A 16,492-nucleotide genomic window follows, 5' to 3' on the forward strand; every position below is an offset into this window, starting at 1 on the left:
ATTGTAGTGATCACTGGCGATGTATTTTCTTTGATGGCACTAAACTTCGCGTATATGATAGCCTACTTGGCTGTACATACGGTAAAATGGTAGCTAAAGAGAAAAATTATATACATCTACGTTATCCTACAATAAATCAAGCTAACATTATTTTTGAAAAGGTTCAAATACAATCTGATGGCATATTTTTTGTGGGATTGTTGTGGGATTTACGCTGCGGCTTTCGCCACGACTATAGCCTTAGGATTTCATATTTAGTTTTTATTTCTTATTTTTTAAGAAAAATTTTTTATAAGTTATTTTTTAGATATGTACTTGGCGTATTCTTTTTTATCTTTGTGAGGTTTTTTTAGTGATTTCACTGCTTTTTGTAATTATTCTTACTTCATATTAGTATATTAATATAACAATAAATCACACGTAATTAATATCTGCTTCGATAAATAACAATCGCTTATGAATCGTTAATTTTTAACTGTCATAGAGATCGAGTTTCAGATATCTTTTAATAATTTTCGCGATCGCGTATAACGAGATACATACTATAACGACACATTAAGCTGTTGCCTACGCGCTGTCACTGTATGAATGACAACAAAGTGAGACATTCCATACACAATACAATAGCGCTATATATGCCGCATACCGACACGCGTCTTTGTTTACTTATTTGGCGGTATGATCATGCAGTGTAATGGGATGTACATATGCACATATTCTCTCTCTCTCTCTCCCCCTCCGCCTCCCTCCCGCGCACCCCCTCCCACTCTTCCAAAGGGGCCCTAAATCCTTCCCACTCTCCCTCCCTCTCTCCCTTTCTCCCTCCCTCCCTCTCTTGATAATGATAAAGAACGAAAAATGTCACAATTCTGATATACGATCATCATTTCTCGGGATTGAGTGCATCAATCTTATTCGAACCGGTCGCAATCGAAAGTTTGTATTCAGAATTATATAATAAAAGTGCCGTTAGATTTTTGATTATGGCTTTAGTTCCTGAGGTATTTTAATCGAAAGTTTATTAGACGTAAAACTCCAGATAAGTTACTTGATAGCGCCGTGGCGCCTGTACATAGGCAAACTGTTGACAGCCAGTCAGTGTTCTTTTATGTACTTGGCGTCGCGACACTACCGCGTCGCTTGATTATATCAATGCATGTTGTATATTTCTGGCACTCGGATGTTCTTGATCTCGACTCTCTGTCTTGTGTTTAACGTAGTTGTCTCGCGACAATACAATCCAAAATTTTATATTTTAAATCAACGTTAAAACTATAGACTTATATAATAGACTGCGCGTCTTCGTAAGAGGAGCTGAATACTACATTAGAAAGAGAGAGCAACAGTGTCCGAGATGCTGTCTCTTTCTAATACGAGAGTTGGTGGGGGACTTGGCGAACGCATCGGAGGGGGACGAGGTTCGCCGAATGGATAGAAGCGGGCCATCTTAAGTCTATGGTTAAAACATCCGACTACCTATGGTTACCGATTGAAAACTTTTGGACATTCTGTACGCTTATTGCCAAGTCAATGCTCGCAACGTTCGCGAACATCTGTCTTTGTTTAACTTTCGGTGAACAACAAGGATGAAATGATATCGTGAGGTCTTTTCATTGTTGTATTTCAAAAACTAAACGGTCAATAATCTCGGTATTTTTTTATTAGAATTCTTAAAATGTTCTTCTACTTTGTATTAGTTTTTTATCACTTTCTTGTTATTCTTTCTAAATATTAAAATTCAAAAAACGAGATTTTTATACGTTTTGCATATGCGACATGTATAAAAAGTGCAATTTTTGATAGCGATTATCTCGCGTTCGGGACGGTCAATTGCTTTTTAAGTTGTATAAACGTGTAGATACCACATTTATTAACGTATAGTTAAATTTTCAAATTTTTCTTGTTAATTGCGATTTGCGAGACAACTACCTTAATTTGGTGAATCTCCTCGCTACTTCTTATTCATTTTAAAAAATTTTTATACTTCGGAAAGGTTTTTTTTATTGTTCTTGGTCTTTAATTATTTCCCTTCAGCTTTGTAATGTCCTATCCTATGGACATTATGCCATCTTTTAACGGCTGAAACCGACAGGATACTCACTACGGGATGAAGGATGAGGACAAAGGTCGGGACATACGGGCTTTTGTCTGTTAATTTGCTGAAGATGATTCGAAGGAAGAACCGAAACGTTCATTAAATAAGATTTCTATTCGAATTTTGTTATGCCGACTTACTGCACCTGGCTCTTATTAGTCCATTTTTTATCCTTGTATTGATATATTTTTATATTAGAACCTTTCTGTTTTGCTATTTAATCACATAAAAATCAGTTCAAGTGTCACTATATGTATGTATTAATATAGCGAAGAATAAACAGAAAATCTTATTAATGATAAAAATAATTATTTTTAAAAAAAGCAACTAGAAAGGCATAAATAATATAGTCGAGTTTTAATAGGCCATCATAGTAAATAAACTTAATTTTATACTATATAACATCCGTTTATAAACAAAGTTTCCAAGATTTATACATCCTTTTTTTTATAACATCACACATATTCTTCTAGTGTTTTATGTTACATAATTTTATTTTATATATGTATATGTATATTATTATATTGTACATATATTTTATTATCACACTCATATATAGTTTAAATTACTCAAATAAACTATTAGCTATAATAAAATTTAATTTTATTCAACAAAGCATCTCTTAGCTGTATGAAGTCTGAATCCGGGCACATGGGAAGGTATTTTTTCGGAGTTGTATTATTCTCCGGATACATTGATAAGATATCCGTTCTCGCTAACATGAACAATTTCAGTAAAACACATAACACACCGTTTTTGACATAATAATTTTTTTTTTTAAATACTTGCACTCAAACAGTTTCCGCGCGATCCTTGGAGGATCTCACAATCAGCTATAGTGATTTTATCGATATGCTGGATAATGCCAATGAGCTAATCGAATTGATGTTTTCTTACGTATGTATATCATTTTTTGAAATTTGTTTAGTACATCAATCGTGAGATCCTTTCCTCTCTAGAGATACTTTTCAAAATATCTTTTTATAACCAATCACGATGCATCTTATATATCATCAAGTTATAAAACTTTTGGTTAATAAATGTTTCCTTTTTTTCCATGAAACCCAACAACAATGCTGTGAAATGACACGTATGCATTCGGTTGTATCAAATAATAATATAAATGTTATCAGTTTCCTTCTCTGTAGTTTCTCTTAATATAATCTAATAAAAAAGCAATCAAATGAAAAGATACGTGCGATATATAATTTTATTGTTCAAGAAAATTATAAACAACTAAGAAATTACTGAATTATAAACAGAGTTGAGAACGTTACTTTATAAAGGTAACTCGTTACCGTTACCGTTACTTTTTCTGAAAAGTAACTCGTTACCGATTTTAAAAAGTAACTCGTTACTGTTACCGTTACTCAAAAACTAACGAGTCGTTGCTATTTCCGTTACTTTGTTTATAATATATTAATTCGATATTATATAATATATTAATATTAAATTAGTATATTATAATTAATACTAATATAATACATGAATTCTTAATATTAATATAGAAATACCAAGTTTACATTTTTATACTTCTTTATTAATTTATAATATATATAAACCATAAACTATATGATAATATAAATTGTTAATTAATAATATAAATTCTTAATCTCTTAAGATAAATCACAATCTTTCCTTTATCAAATAAATTTTATCAAAATATTTTATTTATTTTTAAGAGAAGTTGATGCTCCACGGTATCATCATTTAGATGACATCTTTGCGACTTTAATATAAGGAGATGATTGATTGGCTACGGCATTCTTATCATGCGTAACGCATTGACGCGTTCTATGTTCCAGAGCCATTAGTCAAAAACAAAGTAACGATAAAAGTAACTGTTAAAATCGTTACTCGTTAGTGAAAAAATGTAACGGCGTTACCGTTACCGTTACAGACGACGAAAAGTAACGCCGTTACCAATTCGTTACCAAACAAAGTAACTGTAACGGTAACGGCGTCACAAGTACCGCGTTACTTCCCAACCCTGATTATAAATCTTTAGTTTTGTTATTATTCATGCGGCAAGATTTAACAGATCATACATATTTTCTGTATCTTCTGTTTGATTAAAAACTGCAACTGTGACAATGGTTTCTTATATATTTTATAAAATGTTGCGTCCGCGGATCGGAATCGAGATAAATCGAATCACGCAAGACACAACCGGCACTCACACTCCGCGTCGTAAATAATAACTCCTAGTTATGAAAGAACAAGAACTTTAATGAAACATAACTATATAACTATTCACAGAAATAGAGAACAGAGAATATCGTTAATAATCTTAAACACGTTCGCGCGGATTGACATCCGTCACGAAACTAAGATGGCGACCGAAAACAACACCGCCGTTTGTCCGCCGTTGTTTAACAGCAAACTCCCCGGCAACGTGCTTAGAGACGATCTCTCGAAGACGGGCATAATCCAGGGATGCAACAATATATAGGGTGTCTGATGATAATTGCTCTATCCGTAATGTGCAGGTAGAGCGGGTTAAACCGAGTAAAAAAGTCCTGTATCGTTTTGCGATTTTCGCAATAATTATTGAGAAATTAATTAAAAAAGATCGACCAATACGCGCGAGTATTAACGCGCTACGAGAAAGGACGGCCAACGCGGCACCGCGGTTGGATCGCACCACAAAGCGAAGGAGGGGCGAGAGAAGAGGATAGCAATGTTTACATACAAGCGTCGCAGAATACTAGATTCTCGTATAAAAAATAGAAAATAATATATATTATTATATATATTCGTGGCGCGACCCAATCGCAATGCCGCGTGGGCCATCCTTTCTCGCAGCGCGCTGATACTCGCGCGCATTGGCCGATCTCTTTTAATTAATTTCTCAATAATTATTGTGAAAATTGCAAAACGGTAGAGGACTTTTTTACTCGGCTTAACCCGCTCTACCTGCACATTAAGGTTGGGGCAATTATAATCAGACCCTGTATATATACTATGCGTGCTCTTGAGGGCTTATTACTCGTGTACGTCGTTCTTGACAGACTGAAACGTTTATATTATACGGTTCGAATTGAGCGATACATAACGCACTTGTGTATTTGTAATTTGCGTATTGATGATCATTATAAATTATAATAATTGACAATGAATCCGTATAATCGATTTAAATTAAACGGTAATTATGTAGAATAAGGCCTTTTCTGAATTTTGACAAATATGATCGGATCTCTCGGCAAAACTCTTTGTTGTGACTTTAATAGTGATAATCAGTCGGGGGAGCCCGTCCCCCATCACACCCGCCTCCCAAAAAACCGAAAAACCCCAAAAATTACAAAAGAAAAGCGAGGTCCACCTCACAATGTGGACGGGATCCACAATTGTGTGGATGGGAAAGTATACGCGTGGACGCAGTGGCTTCCGCCCTCCTTACTGGGAGGGAGCTCTACTTCCGGAAGATATAACCTATATGATCTACGAACGTTTACATGCATATCGTGCAACCATCTAAAATTTGTAGGAGCTCCGCAAATATTCCCATAACCATTAAAAAAAATTTTTTTTTAAGCTGAGAGTTTTTATTCAAGTAGTTAATAATATTGTATTAATATCGTAAAAAATTTAAAAATTTGTATCAAGTCGCGCTGCAAACAAATCTAGAAAATATACTCATTCTTCGAGGTTTCAAACGAGTATGCCCCCTTAACAGATAATTAATCTATAATTAAAAATACTTGTATAATTTAATATTCCGCGCATATACAAGGTGTCCCATTTATCTTGAATATCTAAAATATCTTTTATGCATGACACGTTAGGAAAAAAAGTCAAAGACAGAATTACTTGATTGGAAGAGAGGATAACGTGGATACTAAGGTAATTCGTTTTAAGGTCATATTCTTCAAGCAAATTCAAGGTCATTTGAAGGTCATAACATCATAGGTCGTTGTATTCATCTTCTCATAAGCTACTTTAAAATAGCAATTAAAATATATGATCCCATTTAAGAAAATACCAATGATCTTGACATCTTGAAGAATATGACCTTGAAACAAATTACCTTAGTATCCACGTCAATCTCTCTTCCAATCAAGTAATTCTGTTTAAAATCAAGTTTGATTTTATTGAGAAGAAGATTAAGGTGAATGACAGTAAAGAAAGAAGCAGGATAATTGTTTTTATTGTTAGAATAAAAGATTCAAAATTGGATTTGAAAATGTAATAACACTAGAACAATGAATATCCTTTATAATCTTAGCTTATTTTAAACTAAATAAAAATCCTGAATTAAATAAAATTAAACTATTAAACAGGATCACTTAAAATGAATCTATAATAAAGAAAAAGGGAAGTGCTTAAAAATACTGAAGAGATTACTTTTATGATAAAGAAATGATATTAAACATTAAATGAAACATAGAGTCATTGACAACTAATTAACATATAAATTTAATAACGTCTAATACCAAAATGAATAAAGTCATAAATTGAAATTATTATGAAGCTGACTTTATCGAATTAAGATTGATAGTCTGTAAAGAGAATGCAATGAAAAGTAATAAAAAACCCGAAATTGAACAGCGACAAAGAGAGAGAGAGAGAGTAAAATAATAGAGGATTGCTAACTATATACAATTTAATAAGCCAATAAAAAAAAATCGATTTTTTTTACTCGACAAAGGTGTGTAACCCCTTAACAGAATCTTCGAATGAGACTAGTACTACGATTTACAACTCTGAATGTGATGCTCTTTAATGAGAAATCTTTGTCCATAGACAAAGACAAAGAGAGATGCTTCTGATATCTTTCTCAAAATGTTTCCATGGGCTAGAATAGTGGGGCCTCATGGAAATAGAATGTACTCATGTAAATTTAGAAAGAGAATAACCAGGGTACTGATCAAAACCCTTTGTGGTCGCCTCAGAAGGAAGTCGAATGCTATTAATAACGTATCTGATTAAAAGTGCATTCCTTGAAATAGATCCTTTTAATAGAGGGAAGAGCGATTATAAATATTCAATTTAGAACTGAAACTTAAGATAATCTAATTAAAATTCAGGATATGACTCAACACGTGGTGTAGACCTTTTGACTCTTTGAGGTTCCATGACGTAATGGCCGAACAAAGCCAAGTGGGGAAGAAGACGGAATAAGAGAAGAGAAAAAACACGTAGCGCCACCACCTCTCCACAACGCAAAGAACGAATCGAGAGTCGATAGCAGACGACTGCCGCGCGGTTTAAATTCTGCATGACTCATTTTCCAAACATACCCGCCCGCCTTCGTTAACAGAGGGTTAACGAACGAATGAGTTAGAGAGTATCCACTGAGATCGGGAAAGGACATAGTTTCACGATAGATCGTTTGAAAGACGAAATTTGAGTACGAACTGTGACTACTCTTGTATGACCATCCTTTCCAGGATGGATTTGAATGACTCTTCCCAATGGCCATTTAGATGGAGAATATCTCTCAATGACTAGTACAAGAGAACCTTCTTTGAGTGATGGAACCGATTTATTCCACTTGTAAATAGCAAGGTATCTTCGTAAGCATTCCGTAGACCAGCGTACCCAGAAATTGTCCAACATTTGTTGTAGTAGTTGCCATCGAGAAAGCCGTGAGCTTTTGATGGTCTGCAAAGATGTTTCTGGTATGATGGCTGGCGCATTTCCAATTAAAAAGTGACCGAGAGTTAAAGCATTAAGGTCTTCTGGATCGTCAGAGAGAAGGCTCAGTAGTCGAGAATTAAGAACGGCTTCAATTTGTGTTATTTATGTCATCATTTCTTCATATGTAAGTAGTGCATCGCCGATAATTCGTTTGAGATGATACTTTACTGACTTAACTCCTGCCTCCCATTTCCCTCCAAAGTGAGGAGCGGAAGGAGCATTGAATTTCCATTGAGTACCGTCCTTTGCCAATGTTGTTGCTAGATTTCCGAGTTCCTAGGAAGCTGTCGAAAATATGTTTTTTAGTTCAGAATCTGCTCCTTTGAGGTTTGTTCCGCAATCACTCATAAGCGTAGCGCAAATTCCTCTTCTAGCTGTAAATCGTTTGTATGCGGCTATGAATGCATCCGTAGAGTAGTCAGTTACAAGTTTGAGATGTACAGCTGATGTTGCATGACAAACAAAAAGCGCTAGATACGCTTTATAAGTTTTTGCATTCTTTCCCTTCTAGGTTTTGATCATAAAAGGTCCAGCATAATCCACGCCGGAATTTAGGAACGGACGAGAAGGTGTTAATTTTTCCACTGGAAGCTGACCCATTATTTGTTGTGCTCTCTTTTGTTTATATCAACCACATCGTACGCATTTTAGAATGTGAGATCATACAGGAGCTCGACCTCCAGTTATCCAATAGTTATTTCTGATAAAGGATAGAGTAAGTTGTGTTCCTCCATGTATTGTACGTAGATAAGCGTCAGCAATTATAAGTTGAGTTAGTGTGGACTCCTTTGGAAGAATTAAAGGATGTTTAGCGCTCGAGGGTAAGTGAGAAGATTGAAGACGACCTCCGATTCTTAATAGTCCTTCAGTGTCCATAAAAGGTGTAAGCTTGAGAAGAGAATTTGACTTAGACAAAGGTTGTCATTTCGAAAGTATCTTGATTTCTTGTTGGAAACGATATTGCTGTACTACCTTGACCCAGTACAATTTGGCATCTTCCAGTTCTTGTGGAGTAATTGGTAAAGTAAAAGATGAGTTATTTGTCCTTCGAAATCGATGAATTGTCCGACGACATACTGCTGTTATACGAAGAAGTCGAGTTAAGTCTGAATATCTATTAAGAAAGTTCCACGGTTCTACAGCGTTGTTGGTAGTGATGGTGGAGACTTGAACTTGTCGTTCTTCTAAGTTGTATTTCGAGGGAATTGCCTTAGGTTCCTTTGGTCACATTGAAGGCTGTTGGAGAATCCATTGAGGTCCAGTCCACCATATTGACATTTCAGATAACTGATTGGGAGTTAGTCCCCTCGTAGCGAGATCAGCCGGATTTTCATGATCGGGAATAAAGTGCCAAATAGCTTAAGGTACCGTTTCTTAGATATAACAAACTCTGTTATGCACGAAATCTTTCCAGCGCGAAGGATGGTTATTTATCCAGTTGTAAGTGATTGACGAATCGGTCCAGAGATGTACTGAGACTTTGTCAAGCTCTAAGATCCTTATTATGTGAAAGGTTAATTTGGTAAGTAGCACAGCTCCTGAAAGCTCAAGACGAGGGATGGTGAATCTCTTCAAGGGTGCTACCTTTGTTTTGGAACAAATTATACTGGTTTGTATCTCTCCTTCTGTTGAGGTCGATCGTAGATAGATGCAGACATAGCTTGTTGAGATGCGTCACAAAATCCGTGTAATTCGATGTGATGATCCGATTTATAACCTAACCAACGAGGAAAGCTTAGATTTGGCATTTCTTGAAGTTGTTCAACAAAAGCAGTCCATCGATTAGATATAAGAGAAGGTAGGGGATCATCCCAGTCAAGTTTGACAGACCATAGCTTCTGAATAATGATTTTTGCCTTGATGATGACTGGTGAAAGTAGTCCGAGCGGATCAAATAACTTTGCAATGGTCAAAAGAATTGCTCGTTTAGTTATTTTCTTTGTAGGTGGTAACTGAAGAGTGAAATGGAAAGTGTCGGTCGGTGGTTTCCAGCCAAGTCCGAGGGCGTGAACAGTCATTTTTCTTCAATTGGTAAAGTTGATGTAGTAATTTGCTTGTCCGTTGAAATTGACTTTAAGATTGACGGGTGATTGCTTATCCATTTCTGTAGTGGAAACCCGCCCGCCATGCAGAGTTGGTTAACGTCCTTGATTATCTTTTGCGCTTATTGAATGGTGTCAGATCCTCCGAATAAATCGTCGACATAGCGTCCCTTGGTTAAGACTTGAATGGCAAGAGGAAATTTATCTCCCTCGTCGTCAATTAATTGCTTCAACGTTCGAAGTGCAAGAAATGGTGCACAAGCTAGCCCATAAGTTACTGTTGTTAGTTGATACGTGATGATATCGTTGGATTGATTAATCCATAGGATTCGTTGGAAGTCCCAATCTTCTGAGTTAACCTTGATTTGTCTATACATCTTTTCAATGTCTAAAGAGAATATGTAACAAAATTGTCTAAACCAGATTAATACGTCAAATAAGTCGACTTGTAGTTTTGCTCCTGTGTGTAATAAGTCATTCAGCAAAACTCCCGTGGTCGTGCGACTAGATCCATTAAAAACTACTCTTAATTTTGTTGTTAGGCTGTGTTCACGAACGACTCCGTGATGAGGAAGATAGTAGTGGTGATGAGATGCCGAATTTATAGAGCTTTCTTGTACGAGCTTTAGGTGTTGCAATTTCTCATACTCATTTATGAATTCAGAATAGGATTGTGCATATAATGGATCTGAAGCAAATTTTCTTGATAAGCTTTTAATCATTTGGATCGCTTTTCTTCGAGAATCGCCTAATTTGGCAGTATTATTCTTAAATGGTAGTCTAACAACGTAGCGTCCTTGTTCATCGCGACTATGAGTTTTTTGGAAGTGGCGTTCACATTCCTGTTCTTCCGTTGACATTAAAAAATAACTCGTGATGGAATTTCTTTGAATTCCCAGAAACAATGTAATAAATCATGCAGTGCTCTGTCCATCGAGACATGGTAACTTTGTTTACTAGTCGATGAAGCTGCATAGCTTGATGGAACAGAAATAATCCATTCGAGTTTAGTTAGTTGAGCAACGGGAGAGTTTGGTTCTCCTTTGATGATGCCATCTTCAATGATTTGACCATAGACATCTGCTCCGAGTATGATGTCAATAGATCCGGGTATTATAAACTCTGGATCTGCTAGTTTAAGTCCTTTTATGTGTGGCCATTCTGGTTTTTCCACTTCAATAGATGGAGTTGTCGTTGTTAACTTGGGTAAGATGTGAGCAGATATACCTTGTTCAAAGTCGCCGTCATGAGGTTTAAGCTTAAAATTGGTGATGCCTCGAGTTTTGTTTGATTTCTGTGCTCCTATGCCGACTAGTGAAAGTGAGGACTGTTTTCTAGAAAGTTTTAGTCGTTGGACAAGGCGTTCTGAAATTATAGAGATTTTAGAACCTTGATCAACTAAAGCTCTGACCTTGGAGGTGTTTCCGTTTTGTGCGACCACAATTACTTGAGCAGTTGCCAATAGAATACATGATGAGATCCTTTGTGTCGCGGTAGAATGCAAAACTTGAGTCTCAGCCGGTTTAGAGGCTGTCGCTGTAGAATCGCTTGATTTCGACGATCCAGTTTCAGTGTTGGAAGATTGTGACTTGGTTTGGTGTATGGTGGTGTGGTGCTTGTGCCCACATTTGTGGCACCGTTTGGTTATACGACAAGCGGTCACTCGGTGAGATCCTAGACAATTAGAACACAGTTTATTTTTGTTAATAATTGCTAATCGTTGTTGAACGGTTTTTGAAATATATTGTGGACAAGTTGAGGTGTAGTGTTTCTCTGAACAGATAGAGCACGAGCCAGAACTGCTTGTATTGTTATCCTTTGCTTTCCCTTGATAATGAGACTTCGCGGGATGTTGTTGAGAGTGCGAGGCATTTTTTCCACCGCGAGATTTTTCAAACGCTTGCAGAGAATGCAGCCTTGTAAATATGAATTCCGCGAATTGATTCCAAGTAGGTGGTTCCTTAGATGAGCCTAAATGATGTTCTCGAGCTTTTACAGACTCAGAATCTAGACGCTGCACAGCTATAAAAACAAGAAAGTCATCCCACGCTTAAACGGGCCTCTGTAAAGTTTCAAGGGTTCTGTAGGTTTGAGTGATGTTGGTGTATATTTGTTCCATTTCGTTGGCTGTTTCCTTGGTCATCCGTTTCAATGATAATAATGAATGCAGGGCTGCATTAACTAAAAGTCTTTTGTTCTCATAAAATGAAATTAGTGCTTCCCAAGCCTTTTGGAAATTATCTGCTGTGAGTGTTGTGTTCTTTAATAAGTGAGCTGCAGATCCGGTTAAACTAGTTTTTAAATATTGCAGGTTTGCAACCGAGCTCAATGTAGGATTAGCTGAAACCAGAGAAGTAAATAAATCTTTGAACGATAACCAATCGCATGGAGTTCCATTAAACTTTGGTATATCAATTCGTGGTAATAGTGCGTGCTGAAAAAATGTAAGAAAGCTCGAAGTGTTAGAGAGAGATTGTGTTGATGGTGTTCGTTGCAAAGTTTTTTGTTCAGAGTCGAGTAGCAGATTCATTTTTTCAATTGCCCCTAGATAACATCCGTGAGTCATAGAATAAAGATTCTCTGAAAAATAGGAGTGATTTCGTAATTCCAGTTGCTCTTCAGAATGTAACTCAGTCATTGTTAGTCCAATGGCTTCATGAGTTACAGAGAATTTTTCCCAGGTTTCCTTTAGAGAATTGAGGCGAGCATGTACTCGTTGTGGTGTAATGTTAGATAATCCAACCTTAGTTAAACTATCTACTGCATTGGCAATTAAATCCATGAGAGTGAATAGCTGTTCTATTCGATTCTTAACGTGACTGAGCTTCATTCTTCTGTCACTCATCAAATATCCGGCTCGAAGGACCAAAATGTTTAAAATCAAGTTTGATTTTATTGAGAAGAGGATTAAGGCGAATGACAGTAAAGAAAGAAGCAGGATAATTGTTTTTATTGTTAGAATAAAAGATTCAAAATTGGATTTGAAAATGTAATAACACTAGAACACTAGAACACTGAATATCCTTTAAAACCTTAGCTTATTTTAAACTAAATAAAAATCCTGAATTAAATAAAATTAAACTATTAAACAGGATCACTTAAAATGAATCTATAATAAAGAAAAAGGGAAGTGCTTAAAAATACTGAAGAGATTACTTTTATGATAAAGAAATGATATTAAACATTAAATGAAACATAGAGTCATTGACAAATAATTAACATATAAATTTAATAACGTGTAATATCAAAATGAATAAAGTCACAAATTGAAATTATTATGAAGCTGACTTTATCGAATTAAGATTGATAGTCTGTAAAGAGAATGCAATGAAAAATAATAAGAAAACCGAAATTGAACAGCAACAAAGAGAGAGAGAGAGAGAGAGAGAGAGAGAGAGAGAGAGAGAGAGAGAGAGAGAGAGAGAGAGAGAGAAGAGAAAAAGAGAGAGAGAGAGAGGGAGAGAGAGTAAAATAATAGAGAATTGCAAATCGATTCTGAAGGTTAGAGAATTAACAGAACCTTCGAATGAGACTAGTACCACGATTTACAACTCTGAATGTGATGCTCTTTAATGAGAAATATTTGTTCATAGACAAAGACAGAGAGAGATGCTTCTGATATCTTTCTCAAAATGTTTCCACGGGCTAAAATAGTAACCAGGGCCTCATGGAAATACAAATGTACTCACGTAAATTGAGAAAGAGAATAACCAGGGTACTGATCAGAAGCCTTTGAGCTCGCCTCAGAAGGAAGTCGAATGCTATTGATAACGTATCTGATTAGAAGTGCATTCCTTGAAATGAAGAGAAATCCTTGATTTATCGCTCTTCGACTGTTAAATCTCATTGCTCCTTTTAATAGAGGGAAGAGCGATTATAAATATCCAATTTAGAACTGAAACTCAAGATAATCTAATTAAAATTCAGGATATGACTCAACACGTGGTGTAGACCTCTTGACTCTTTGAGGTTCCATGACGTAATGGCCGAACCATAGACATAGTATATCTAGACCGAGTGTTGAGGAGTGGGAGCCGAGGTGCACGTAGAAAAGGACATACTCTGTTTCGTGCTCCTTGTGTTGCCGAACAAAGCCAAATGGGGAAGAAGACGGAATAAGAGAAGAGAAAAAACACGTAGCGCCATCACCTCTCCACAACGCAAGGAACGAATCGAGAGTCGATAGCAGACGACTGGCGCGCGGCTTAAATTCTGCATGACTCATTTTCCAAACAAATTCTGTCTTCGACTTTTTTTCTAACGTGTCACGCGTAAAAAATATTTTAGGTGGTCAAGATAAATGGGACACCCTGTATATATATGTGTGTGTGTATATATATATATATATATTTGCTCGGTTTCCGCCGCCAATTTACTGTCGGGTTATGTCGGCAACCTTTGCTCAATTTTTGCCGTCAATCTGCCAGCTTAGTCGGTAATAACAACTTTTGTACCCAATTTGTAGCCTTTTTGCTGACAATAATTTGTAGCAGGCCTTGCCAAAATTTGTTAGAACAGACTTGGCTAACTGGGTAATAAATAAAAAGTGAAACACTAGTAAATAACATCATAGAGAAGCCTTCTCTCTCACAATACTAATTATTGATGACTTTGATATATGACAGGTTGAGGTTATGTGTAATGTTTATTCCACTGATCTATATACTAGATTGCTGATAGGCCTTCTGGCGACGTACCCAATTAAATGTCCGCCATTTTACACGCCCAACGTGCACGCATGCGTGGTGATGGTGCTCTGTCGGATAGAGCGCGTAAAAACACTTGTAAACATATCTAATATATTTATTTCTAAATAATTAATCTTTTTACGATGGTGAGATGTTGTTTTTGCCAAAGTGTTCAAAGCAAAGGATGTGGGCGAACATATCATAAGTAAGTAAATTGAATAATCTATACACAGCATTTACGAAATGTGACAACTACAGGTTATGTCTTCGGATTCATTACGTGTCAATTATTTTCACATTTCATGGAATTAGATTGCTAATAAAAACTAGTCATTCGAATATTTAACATTTTGTTCTATTTTGTATGATCCATCTTTTACAGGTTTCCATTATCAAATAAATTTCTATTGGAACAATGGATTAACAATGTACCATTAAGCATTGGAAACCTAGCAATGGAAGCTTACTGTGTTCAAATCACTTTACTGAGGACTGTTTTGATAGATCTGAATTTAGAGTACGCTTGAAGCGTAATAATGTTCCAACCTGTTTCGGAGATCCCCTGACAGCATGTATAATGTGCAAGCGTAAATGTAGAGGTAATTTGATATCTCCATAGTTAGGCGTATATAAACTAGTTTTAGCGACAGAGAAGTTGTTCAGAAGGGCAATAAATTGCAATGGAGATAAAGTTCCAACCGAGCCTCAATTTGGTGCTATGTTATGCTCAAAAGTATTGAGAGAATTGTTATCAGATTCTAAAAGTGATCTTTTTCCTGATTTAAACACTCATATATTTGATGATACGACTGAACAACTCTCTGGACATGTATTTTTGTTATCAAAGTTAATTATCAAAAAGTTTTTAGAAATAAGAATGCATGCTTTAGCTAAGATATGTACCATTCGTCAAACAGGTCGCCATGTCAGACACTATAAGAATCGAGAAATGGTCTGGTTGCACATATAAGGAGCATTGCACAACTTAAACTTTTATATATATTCAAAGAAATCTTGTATCGTTTGTTTTTCTTCCTATTTTTATATGTTATCCAGAATTTAAATCTCTTTTAGAAAGAAAAGTTCTTCTATTCTTCTTTACAAAATTTGACATTTTTCTTTGCATGCAATCACCTTTCACCCTTCACAAATTGTTTACACATTGATATTAAAAAGAATGGAACTTACAATTGATTCATTTCTCAGGTGACTGTCATCTCTCAACTTCTAAGGATCAATAAATTCATCCAATTTGGGCTGCGCAAAGTGATGACATCACTTTATTTTCAGATATACAAATTTAGACATATATAAAACGGCTGTTGTTAATTTGCTGTTCTCTGTGTCGTAGTATACACATCGTTTTACACAAAGTGTTAGTTACGCAAAACCTATTTCAAGTTTTTCACGATGAAGCGAGTATTTCTCAATAAAAAGGGTTCGCTATACCATTATCGCAATTAAAACGTATAATAGGAACCTTTATTGAATGAATAAAGAATTATTGTCTTATTAAACATAAAATCTTGTATTATCCCACTCGGCATGTAATATATATTGCTGAAATACTATAATGTTCGTGTCGTAACCCGACCGATTTTTTAATATTAAAATATAAAACAAGTAAAGTAGAACAGAAAAGATTGAGAAAGAGCTGATTAAAGCAAAGCATTAGAATCAGGGACTGCTTAAAATATAAAACAGAAATTAACTTCCTTATAAATAAAATCTTTAATTTTATAAATTAAATTATTTAAATTTATCTATAATTATATATCACATTAATGTGTGTTTATATATTATTACTATAATTGATTTTAGTTTTGCCGTCAAACAAACATCAGAAAATGACGTGCCGTGGATGTGACATATCGACATCATTTTCGGGTCTCATGAGACCTATCATAAGTTAGGATGTCTAAGTGGTTATTCTGTGACCAAAATTTACCGTCATTATTACGTCAGTTTGCTACTTGGGATATGTTTCAGAAATATTTCAGTAATATTACCGAAATATTGCTGAAATG

General features: G+C 35.6%; 1 long non-coding RNA gene across 1 annotated transcript; it reads left to right on the forward strand.

Annotated features, from left to right (window-relative positions):
* The first annotated feature begins 14,535 nt into the window (after window positions 1–14,535).
* Window positions 14,536–16,142, forward strand: LOC115245375. The gene is made up of 3 exons (XR_003885519.1): window positions 14,536–14,670; window positions 14,848–15,064; window positions 15,672–16,142. It is a non-coding gene; the product is annotated as an uncharacterized LOC115245375 (long non-coding RNA).
* The last annotated feature ends 350 nt before the right edge of the window (window positions 16,143–16,492 follow it).

The sequence above is a fragment of the Formica exsecta genome, unplaced genomic scaffold (assembly GCF_003651465.1).
Source record: "Formica exsecta isolate Colony F162 unplaced genomic scaffold, ASM365146v1 scaffold96, whole genome shotgun sequence".
NCBI lineage: Eukaryota > Metazoa > Arthropoda > Insecta > Hymenoptera > Formicidae > Formica > Formica exsecta.